At 44.0% G+C, this 11668-nt stretch overlaps 1 long non-coding RNA gene across 1 annotated transcript; it reads left to right on the forward strand.

Annotated features, from left to right (window-relative positions):
- The first annotated feature begins 9566 nt into the window (after positions 1-9566).
- LOC134295952 (uncharacterized) lies at positions 9567-11345 on the forward strand. Its single transcript, XR_010002472.1, has 2 exons — positions 9567-10741; positions 10876-11345. It is a non-coding gene; the product is annotated as an uncharacterized LOC134295952 (long non-coding RNA).
- The last annotated feature ends 323 nt before the right edge of the window (positions 11346-11668 follow it).

Below are 11668 nucleotides of genomic sequence, written 5' to 3' on the forward strand. Positions count from 1 at the left end.
GGATTTTTCAGAGGCAACGCTGGTGGAATTGTTCCAGGAGTTGAGTGTGAAGTCTGTAGATCGTCCACGTTTCACAGACATATAACAGGGTTGGGAGGACAATAGCTTTATAAACAAGCACCTTGGTGTCCTTGTGGATATCCCGATCCTCAAACATTCTCTGCTTCATTCGGAAGAATGCTGCACTTGCAGAGCTCAGACAGTGTTGTATTTCAGTGTCAATGTTGACTTTTGTAGAGAGTGGCTGCCATGGTAGCATAAATGGTCAACATTTTCTAATGTTACACCGTTAAGCTGTATTTCTGGCCTTGCAGAGGGATTGGCTGGTGTCTTCTGGAAGAGTACTTTGATTTTCTCGATGTTCAGTAAGAGGCCGAGCTTTTTGTATGCTTCTGCAAAGATATTTAGAGTGGCTTGTAGGTCTTCTTCTGAATGCGCACAGACAACATTATCATCGGCATATTGGAGTTCTATAACAGATGTTGTTGTGACCTTGATTTTGGCTTTCAATCTGCTGAGGTTTTATCTATATCTATATCATCTATATCTATATCTATCTGGAGATATATATATATATTGTACAGTTACACTTTAAAAAGTACCTCTCCTCACTTAATGATAAACCTATAGAACCTATAGAACCTAACTTGTTTGTAACGTGGGGACTTCCTGTAGTTGTACTTGTAAAGGTAACCTGAGAGATAAATGATAAATAAACATTGCAAAAAAAAAACAACCCTTTGTTATTGGGCCAGGAAATCAATTCTCCAATATTTGGTTTCATTTCCTCCCAGAAAATGCCATACTGACAAGAAAAGTATCCTAGTGATCAGATTTTTTAATGTCAGGAGCTACTTGAGAAACTGCAAGTCACTTCTGGTGTGAGAGAATTGGCCGTCTGCAAAGACATTACCCAGGGGGTGCCCGGATGTTTTGATGTTTTTACCATCCTTGTGGGAGACTTCTTTCATGTCCCCGCATGGAGCTGGAGCTGATAGAGGGAGCTCATCCATGCTCTCCCCGGGTTGGATTCGAAACAGCAACCTTCAGGTCAGTAACCCAACCTTCAAGTCTATAGTCCTGCTGGTATAAGGATTCAACCCACTGAACCATCGGGGGCTCCTTCGTGATCAGATGGGAATGAAGGAGACTTGGTTTATAAGTAAGGGTAATGACAACTACAAGTTATTTTTTAAAAAAGATAAGCAGAAAGGTAATTATGAAGTTATTATAAACCAAGTGATCAGATGGGAATGAAGGAGATTTGGTTTATAATAACTCCATAATTAGCTTTCTGCTTATCATTTTAAAAAATAACTTGTAGTTGTTGTGAGTCCTACTTATTTTGTAAACCACGTTACACGAACAACAGGAAACCAATGAAAAGTCAGAACGAGTTTGTGGCATCAGAGTCACAAGGTCAGTTTCGCATTCGTGATGTGTTGTGGCCACAGCTCTCTTGAAACCAAGGAAACATTAGTTGAATTCTTAACATGGCGTGACCTCCCATCTCACCGCATCTCTTCAGTATTATTTATCTCTCATGCAATTCTAATATACAGAATTATTGCAAGGTTAAAAATGATGAGGAAGAATGATTGTATATAAATGGGTGCAAATGGATGCATCTACACTGTAGAATTAATGTCGTTTGACACCACATTAATTGCCATGGCTCAATGCTACGGACACCCAGAGATTGCAGGCTTTCAGAGTCTTGAGCCTTCTGTTGCTGATTGTTTGCATGTCTCATCTTTAAACCATCTACAGTGTTTTTGGTGCTGTAACTCTTTCAAGATTCAGCTTAGTTTCTATCAGAAACACTAGCCTGCCTGAAGAGAGCATGGCAGGGAGTAGGATAGGACCTGAATGTTGTAAAAAAGCTGTTAACTTAGTTGTTGTATGTTGAGATAGTGTGCCCACAAACATGTGGTTCTGAAAAAGGAAAATGACATCCACACACACGTTTGGTTTTATTTGTAAGACATCCAACAACAAACAAAGCAATATGAAAAAAAGTCCTATTGGATCAGATAAAAAGGGATTTATAGTTTGCTGTCCTGTTTACATAGTGGAAAATAGAAGATGGAAAGCTCCCAAACACAACATGTAAGATGTAGTACATTCTCACTGTTCAACTCGTGGTATTTAGGGTAATATGATTTCTAATACAGGATGTCTAGACGGCTTATCTAGGCACACCAAATTTCACTTCTTCAAATCCAAGCATCTAGTCTGGTTATGCTAATTAGGCAATTTTGCTTTCAAATTCTGCAAATCATAAACATTTGTTGCATTTTTCATGCAACCTTTTAGCACTGGAGAATACTGGGGTTTTAATTTAGACACAAGGCTTGTGGATAGGATGCTTGGCTCTAAAATGTTCGACTTTTTCCCTAACTTCCGAGCCACAAGGGTCGCAATTCCTATTATCTCCAGTCCACATTTGGCGGATAATCAAATATGATAGGAGTTGTAAATGAATAATATATGGGGGCCAAAACTGGGTTAAAAAATAAAGAGTGCAATTAAAAAAATAATTGGCCTTCTATATCAGCGGATTCTCCGTTTATGGATTAAACAGCCCTTTGGAGGCAACTATAAAGCTGATGTGACCCTTGATGAACATGAGTTTGGCACCCCTAATATGAAAGAAACATAGATGTTTCTACAATACTATCTCCATCATGCCATCAAGGTCAGGAGCCAGGTTGTTAACAGGAGCTAGTTACAGGGAGTGTATGACGCCTCTCCACTGGTTGCCAATAAGTTTCCGGTCCCAATTCAAAGTACAGGTTATTACCTATAAAGCCCTAAATGGTTCAGGTCCTGTTTATCTTTGTAACTGTATCTTTCTCTATGAACTGGTGCGAGCTTTCCATAAAGACTTGAAAAACTTGGCTGTTCCAACGTGCCTTTGAATAACAGTTTAGCTTGTGATCATAGCTGCCCAGACCTAATTTAATGTTTTTCCAGCTCTTTATTCCCAACCTTGGCCCTATTGCTCTGCACTTTGCACAAACCTTGGCCTTCCCTCTTGTATTTGGACATACCCAAACTGATTTGATGTTGATTGATGTATTTTGTTATGTTTTTATTTTTTGGTTTTTAATTGTTTTAATTACTGTATATTGTTTATTTGTTATATGTTTTAATTATATTACGTTGTATTCCTTGTTTTATGCTGGGTTTGGTCCCCACGTAAGCCACCCCGTGTCCCTTCTGGGAGATGGTGGCGGGTTGCAAGACTAAAGTTATTATTATTATTATTGCCACAAGGACAGAGTATGACACAGCAAATGAGATATATATGCTGGATTTCATATCACAGAATCACAAGTTGAACATTCCCAAGCGTTTATGATTGTGTTTTCGGATGATGCTCACAGATCCTAGTATCCGAAAATACATCACACAGTCCTAGACACTTGGGAAGTGTTCGACTTGTGATTTTGTGATATGAAATCCAGCACATCTATCTTGTTTGCTGTGTCATACAACAACAACAACAACAACAACAACAATAATAATAATAATAATTGCTTTTGGCCTTTTTGTATGTCTAGGCGAGGAAATGGCAACTGGTCTCAAGGCAGCATTGATACTTTTTCCTCTCTATGAACTGATCCTTGACTTTCCAAGTGTCATATCAAAATGCTAAGGTATTGGAGTGCTCTGGCACGTGCACTGCAATGAGAAGGATGGTGTTCTCCATGCACAAATTCCAAATCGTCATGGTAAGGGCGAGCAGGGCGCGGGACTTCGTGCCCCCTGCTTGTTTACATACCACACTACTGTGGTATTGTCTGTGCAGACTTGCACCGCATGCCCCCACAGCATGTCCCGAAAGGCCGGCAGAGCTTTGTAAAGGGCCAGGAGCTCCAGAAAGTTGACGTGTATCAAGACCCAGGCTGCAGAACACCAATAACCATGCGCAGAGACCAGAATCTATCTAATATCTTTATTAAGGAAATATATAAAGTTAATAAAAACAAGTGAAGAATATAGTTCAGAAGTAGACCTTTCAGGAAAGGTCAAATATAGTCCAGGAAAACAATGTCCAATATGAGATATTAAAGTCCAAAGTTGTAATCCAATAACCGAAACACACACTTTGCCAAGCAAAGTGAGGGGAAATGACAAGGTCCTTTAGTCCATGGAGCTTGATGCAAGGCTGGAGAGCAAACTAGATTCTTGGCAAACAAGGCTTGATTCAAGGCAACAAGACGCGAGGAGCAAGAACAGGGTCCGTGGCGAAATCCGTGGCGAGGTCCGGGGAACAAGGCAGGGCTGGAACGAGAGCAAGGTCCTGGAAACTGGAGTAGCGTAGTCCACACACAATCTACTCCCGAAGCTGACGAACTGACTCCGCAAGGATTCCTTTGCGGGCAAACACCTATATAGGATCTTGTTTTCCCGCCAAGGAACACTTTCTCTGGGGAACAAGAAACGAAACCTATACTGTGTCCAGATGCATGACTCCTTAAAGTTTCCCAAGGGAAGCAGACTTAATCAGCTAATTGTCTGGCAGCTATCCTGGTGCTCCGGCGAGTCGCCTCTCGAGCGCTTCTATCTTGATTATAATAAACCCGGCGAGAAAATGGGGGAGATTTCTGCTCAAGGCTTGTTTGGCTGTCTTCTTGTGGCCAAACATCTTGCAGGTGCAAGGGCTCCAAATCTGGCAGAAACGGTGGGAAACCCAAGTTTTCCTCTTCATCTGCCACAATAGTACTTGGAACGGGACTACATGGCCCATGAGTCATCACAACGTGCCACCTGCGCTCGGCCAGCGACCACTGGCCATGCACAGTGAGGTGTCCAGTATGGGCTCCCCACCCGAAGGGGGAGGCATCTGTCATGACAGTACGGGAGGGGTCTCGACTGCGGAACAGCATGCCCCTGCAGGCGTTTGCCCTGGAGAACCACCAAAGCAGGGAGTGGCGAACGTGAGACGGCGGGCTGAGCAGAGTGGACGCGTCGTCCCACAACGGTCTGAAGTTTTAGAGACACCAAGACTGGAGGGGCCACATCCGGAGGCGGGCCAGCGGAGTGACTGCTGTTGCTAATGCCATGTAGCCCAACTGGATGTGATCTGCCTGCACCAAGGACTGATGCCTCACTCGCAATAGTGATGCGCGAAACGCCACAAAGCGCTCCTCCAGTAAGTACGCCCTGCAGGAGGGTGAGCCCAAAAGCGCCCTGATGAATTTGGTCCTCTGCGCCGGCTGCAGGTTGGACTTTGTGTGGTTCACAACCAGGCCCAGGCTCTGGAGAAGTGAGAGAGTGAAATTGATGTCGAGTAGGAGGCGGTGGCGGGACCTTGCAACTAACAACCAGTCATCGATGTACAGAAACACCATGACCACCTGAGTCCATAGGTATGCCGCCACCGCCGCCATCACCTTTGTGAACACCCGGGGAGCTGTGGAGATCCCGAAGGGGAGGAAGCGGAAACAAAAGGCGCAGTGGCCAATCATAAAAGACAAAAAAGATGATGTTCTGGGGCTTTTGGAATATGAAAATAAGCATCGCAGAGGTCAATGGTTGCGAACCATGCCCCCTCTGGAAGGAGAGGGAGAATGGTCGAGAGTGCGACCATCCAAAAGGCAGGCGCCCAAATGTGAGTGTTGAGGGCTCTGAGATCCAAAAAAGGGTGCTGACCTCTGCCAGGTCAAAAAGTATCTAGAAAAAATGCCCTAGAAAAAGAACTGGGGTGCAAGGGGACAACCGCCCCTTTCTCTAACAAAGTCCGCACCTCTTGCCATAGAACTGCAGATGGCTGGGTGGCCCTGACGTGGCCTGTACTCGGCCGCATTTGGAAATCAATCCGGTAGCTATTCTGGACTACATCCAAAACCCATCTATTGATTGTAATGGTGGCCCACGCCGAGAAAAACTGCTGGAGGCATGTGCCAAACTGAAAATGCACCCCTGGCAGGGTCTGCCGCTCCTCTAGCACAGCAAGATCAGTAGAGGAAAAAGAAAATACACCACTGTGCAAAGGAGAACCCACCACCAAGCATGGGGTGGATGCCCAAGTGGACGAGCAGCCAGCGCTAAACACACCGCCTAGACTGGGGCTGAAAGCGGCCCCTACCCTGCTGCCGAGGGTGGGATGGCAGAGGCTGACAAAGTGCTTGAGACGATGACGCCTGCGGGAAAGGTCTGGTGCCTGCATTGTAGGGCCTGCGGGTATAGGTACTCAAGGGTGCCCATCTGCTGCGGCCCAGGTACCTCTGGGTGGTGTAGCCATACTTGTTGGCAGCCTGCCTGACCTCTTGCTTATGTTTTAACTTATCATCCATCTCTGGATTGAAGAGGCCAATGTCATGTGTGAGCAGGTTTTCGGCCAGAGCTTTCCCCTCCTCCAAAAGGGTTGATGCGCGCAACCAGGCGTGGCAGCGGACGGCAGTAGAGGTAGCAAACATACGGTCAGCAGTGTCCGCTGTATGTTTAGCCATGTCCTTCTGCGCCCTAGATAGCAAAAGGGCTTCCTGGTGCACTGCTGACATATAGGCCTGATGCTCCTGAGGGAGAGAAGCCACATACATGCCCATGCGCTTCCAGAGGTATTCCTGGTATGCGGCCATGTAAGCCCTATAGTGCTGCTGGTCAGAGGGGAATAAGAAATCATCTACCAGCTTCTGTGGAGGTGCCACCGGGACTTTGAGAGCCTTAGTGAGTCGTGATAACAGGGCAGCATCTGCGGGCATAGGCAGTTCCACTCGCGCCTCCTGGTCATGCTCCTCTAATGAGTGAGAGGTTTGGAAGCCCGACAACGACACGAGGTCCAGGCACGGAGCCTCCACATCGGCCTCAGCTCCAAGGGCCCTCAGGAACTGTGGCTGATCCTGCGGGGAGAGGACTGGGGGCTGGGCATCCTGGTGCTCTGGTACAAGGGCAGGCCCAAACATGTAGGCTTGGCCCCCTGGTGAGCGGTGTACTAAATCGTCCCGGTACGGGTAGCCTTGGCTCACTGACCCGCCTTGCCATGTAACAAGGCTGCTGGATCCACTCCCACGCCTCGGGGGGAGGGGTGAAACCCGGGAGGTTGCCCTGGAATGGGCTCCTGGAGTGGAAGAGGGAGAGCGATGGCGACGACACACGCGGCAGCAAGGCTGCACCTAGGCCTTTCTGCAAGGGGGATAGCTGTTGCTCACTCCACGCCATTGATCCTGCGGTGGTGGCCATCTGCTTCTGGTCCTGGGGCTCCGGCCCTGCGAAGGGGCGTGACACTGTGGCTTGCCCCTCGCGGCGGGGGGCTGCCTTTACTTCAGGGAGGAGCACCGCACCCGCCTGCTGGCCCGGTGTCCTTGGTGTGGTCCATCCAATCTCGCGTGGCATCTGCACCATGGTGGGCAGGGCCTGGGAGAACCCGGATGCTCCTCTTTCCGGTGCAGGTTGCATGGTGGATGACGTGTAAGGTTCGGCGTCCCTGCGCTTCTTTTTCTTCTTGTACCCATGTTCCTCCCCCGAGGCCCGGGGAGAACGTGCCCGCTGCAGGGAAGAGGAGGGCCGCGGAGAGGTAAGAGGCAGCTGGGCAGGTTGAGAGACGGCAGGAGAGGCTGGAGGGAGCTGCTGCTTCTCCTGCTCTACAGGGAACAGTGTGCGCTCATACAGGGCTTGGGGTGTAAACGCCCGGCAGGCTAGGCTGCTCTTCACTGAGTGTGTCTCCCCAAGGCAGAGGAGACATCTGTCATGTCCATCGGAGTCCAGGAGATTCCCTCCACACTCTAAGCATTTTTTAAATCTAGGAGCGGCCATGCCGCTCAGCTGAGCCAAATAAGAGAAACTTAATTAAGGACAGATCCATGTTGGATTTAAATATACAGGCTACGTCTGCACAGACCCCAGATCTTTCAATTGAACTTGAAAAACTAAAAAAGAAATGCATCAAACTGGACTTACATGCATCTACATTGGCTGACTACATTAGAAACAAAATGATCCCGAGGGGACTTAGAATTTTCAAACCACCAGGAATGTTTATAGAAGACTCTACCTTTGTTAATCAATGGAATGCCATCCTGAATAAATGTTCACTAGATCTGATGGTACTCATTATACAGAAAGCTAATTCTCTCATTGAAGAACATAAAAGCAAAATTGATCCACTATTGGAAAACTTGAAGACCATTCCTGAAGAAACCAACAAACTGACAGAGATAGAACGCAGATGTAAGGAACTTTCAGCCCAAATCAGAGAATACAATATCAAAAAATATAACCGGGATAAAATGGATTATGACAATAACAGGGTATACAACTGGACCAACAGACCACGATTCCCTAGGAGAAATGTCAACTTTGAGACTGACTCCACAGAATTATCATTTAACACAGAAGAAGAGATTACAAGATCATCAGACAGTTCCAAAACATCTACGGACTCATCACTGCCTCGTAGATCCAGCAGGATTAGGAGTCAACAGCCAATACCCCATTTTCAAAGGGCTTACAGAAAAAAGACACGTCCCTAGTAGTCAATCTCTCACCACAGGAGGCCGCTGTCATTAACAAGGGACTAAGCTTTGTCCCTACTCCCAAATTTGATCATTTCAAAACTAGAATTGAACTATTTCATTTATTTCGTACCATCAGACTAAAACAGTTTTTTGGAAATAAAACAGAAACCGAACCTCACAACCCCTTTAGAGTCAAGAGTCATTTTTGCCCTAACATTGATAACTTTATGATTAAAGCTTTTGAGAAAGCAGTTACTAGGGACATTGACATTCTCTCTAAATCTAAAAACAGAATTCATCACAACATTTCCAACACAGAATTAGAGATCATTAAGAGATTAGCTAATATGCCTGAATACACGTGGAAACCAGCCGATAAAGGAGGTGCAATAGTACTACTTAACACCACAGATTACATTAAAGAAGCTGAGAGGCAGCTCACGAATGAACACTTTTATCGAACATTGAACAAAGATCCTGTGGACAAGATCAGATCTATAATCAGAACAGTATGCTCGGAAGGACTGGCATTAGGCTACATCTCCATACAAACCCACGAATTTCTCATAAAACAATTTCCCAGGACACCACTCTTTTACATGCTTCCCAAAATACATAAGGGCATCCATCCTCCTCCTGGAAGACCCATTGTATCTGGAATAGGATCCATTCTAGAACCCATAGCCAAATACGTAGATCATTTTTTACAACCTTTTGTTACCCAGACCAAATCATATATTAAAGATACAAGACATTTCATCAACACAGTGGAATCCCTCCATATACCTGAAGGTGCTATACTCATGACTTTAGACATCACAGCATTATATACCAGCATTCCTTTAGAGGAAGCTAGGCAGGTTATTAAGGATGTATTGGACACTAGAGCATCATTGTCACCCCCAACACATTTTCTGATGGATCTATTAGACATTGTTCTAGAAAACAATTATTTTAAATTTGGTACACAATTTTATTTACAAGTATGTGGAGTTGCCATGGGGAGTTCTCTGGCTCCTGCTATTGCCAACCTATTTGTTGCCTACCTTGAGACAAAATTCATTTACAACAGCACATACAATCTAGATCTCCCCAACATGATCTATTATGGACGATACATTGATGACATCTTCTCAATTTTCCGGTCTGATACTGCAGCATCACATTTTAGAACATGGATTAATACCATACATGACCACATTAAATTTACAGATACATGTGACCGTAATAAGATCAATTTTTTAGATGTGTGTGTATTCAGGAAATCAAATAGACTTTACGTCAAAAACTACACCAAACCTACTGATAGAAACTCCTTATTACACTTTAACAGTTTCCACCATCACTCTTTGAAATCTAACTTACCATACAATCAACTATTAAGATTAAAACGCAACACCAGCCTACAGGAAGACTTCGAATCTATCATAGACCCCTTCAAACAGGCACTGAAGATGAGGGGATACCCTGAAAGAATTGTAGACTCAGCAGTCAAAAGAGCTCAAAGGGTCAATAGAAGTGTCCTACTACAAGAACAAACTAAGCCTAGTAAGGATCGTATCATCTGGCCACTTACACTCACACCACTATCATCCAAAATTAAGAATATCGTCAATAGACATTGGCATCTAATACACGAGATCCACGGCTGTGAAAAACCACCTATGGTAGCCCACAAAAGATCTAGAAATTTCAGAAACTTTCTAGTACATGCAGATCTCATTACTCCCACTACTACAGTAAGCCTAAACAAAAAAGGACATTATCCATGTGGCCATTGTAACTGTTGTAAGCAATCCCTAAGAATTCAAGATGATATATACCCCATACTCCATCTTCACATCACATTAAGACACTTTACTACATGTGCATCTGAAAATGTCATATATTTGATTATATGTCCATGTAAATTGTTATATGTAGGGATGACCTCTAGGGCATTGAGAACAAGGATACAAGAACACAAATCCAGAATCAGGAATGGATGCACAGACTCTACTCTATACACACATTTTCAAGAAAAAGCTCATTCTGATGAGAGTTTTAAGTTCTTTGTGATAGAGAAGGTAAAACCCATTGGAGACAATAAAAGACTTCTTCTACAAAGGGAGTCTTTCTGGACCTTTAAATTAAACTCTGTATTCCCCAAAGGACTGAATGATAGGATTGATTTCACCTGTTATCTTTAGTGAATTGAGTATTTCAGTTCACCATGCAAGCCATAGGGCACTTGCAACTTGAGAAAAAAACACAGAGCCCTGCAAGAGTAACGACGTGTAAGTCAATTGTATTTTTGTAAACTCTTTTATGTACTAGATTAAGAATTGGAAAACATATGGGGTGTTTATACATATCTATTTTGGTATAACCATCATAGTTACTATTAGTATGTACCTATGTTTATGTTTAGAAATTGACTACATTGAAAAGCCTTGAACTGAAGCAGGACCAAGCAAGTAATTAAGATTAAAGAGACAGCAATAAATCCACAACATACCGCAGAAGATTCTGAGAATCTCAGTAAGAAGAAAAATACCATACATCAAAAGACTATTTAAGACCTTACATAAATAACAACAACCTGAAGAAGGACTTCCCGAAACGAGGCAGTGTACCCGGGATTACTTGTTGTTGCATAGTTTTGTTCTACATACACACAACAGCTGTGGACTGTTTTCCGTTGAGTTTGATGTATGCTTTACTTTATATGTTACTCAATAAGGTTGTATAATTGTATATATACCATAATTGTGGACTGTTTTCAGTTGGAGGTTTATGTGTGTTTTGCTTTATATGTTTCACAATAAGTTAGTACCCGGTTGGGACTGTAAAGAAAATACTCTATATACTAGCATACCACAATACACACGCTAAAACCTACACGAGAGTATATACATTTAAGTTGTTGTTTTTCTAATCTATATATATAAAAGAGTGATGGCATCACGGCAATTCACAAAACAACAAAAGTACAGGCCCCCCAACCTCAAAATTTGACAACACAACCCATCATCCACGCCTCAAGGTTGATACAACAAAAAGAAAAGAAAAATAAAGTCCTAATTAGAGGGAGAGCAATAATTTTTTTTATCCAATTGCTGCCAGTTTAGAGGGCTAATCTCTGCCCACTTGGTTGCCTAGCAACCAAGGGACAGCCAGCTTTCAGTTAGGGGACAGGCAGATTTAGGCCTCACTTAGGCTTC

The sequence above is a fragment of the Anolis carolinensis genome, chromosome 2, assembly GCF_035594765.1.
Source record: "Anolis carolinensis isolate JA03-04 chromosome 2, rAnoCar3.1.pri, whole genome shotgun sequence".
Taxonomy (NCBI): domain Eukaryota; kingdom Metazoa; phylum Chordata; class Lepidosauria; order Squamata; family Dactyloidae; genus Anolis; species Anolis carolinensis.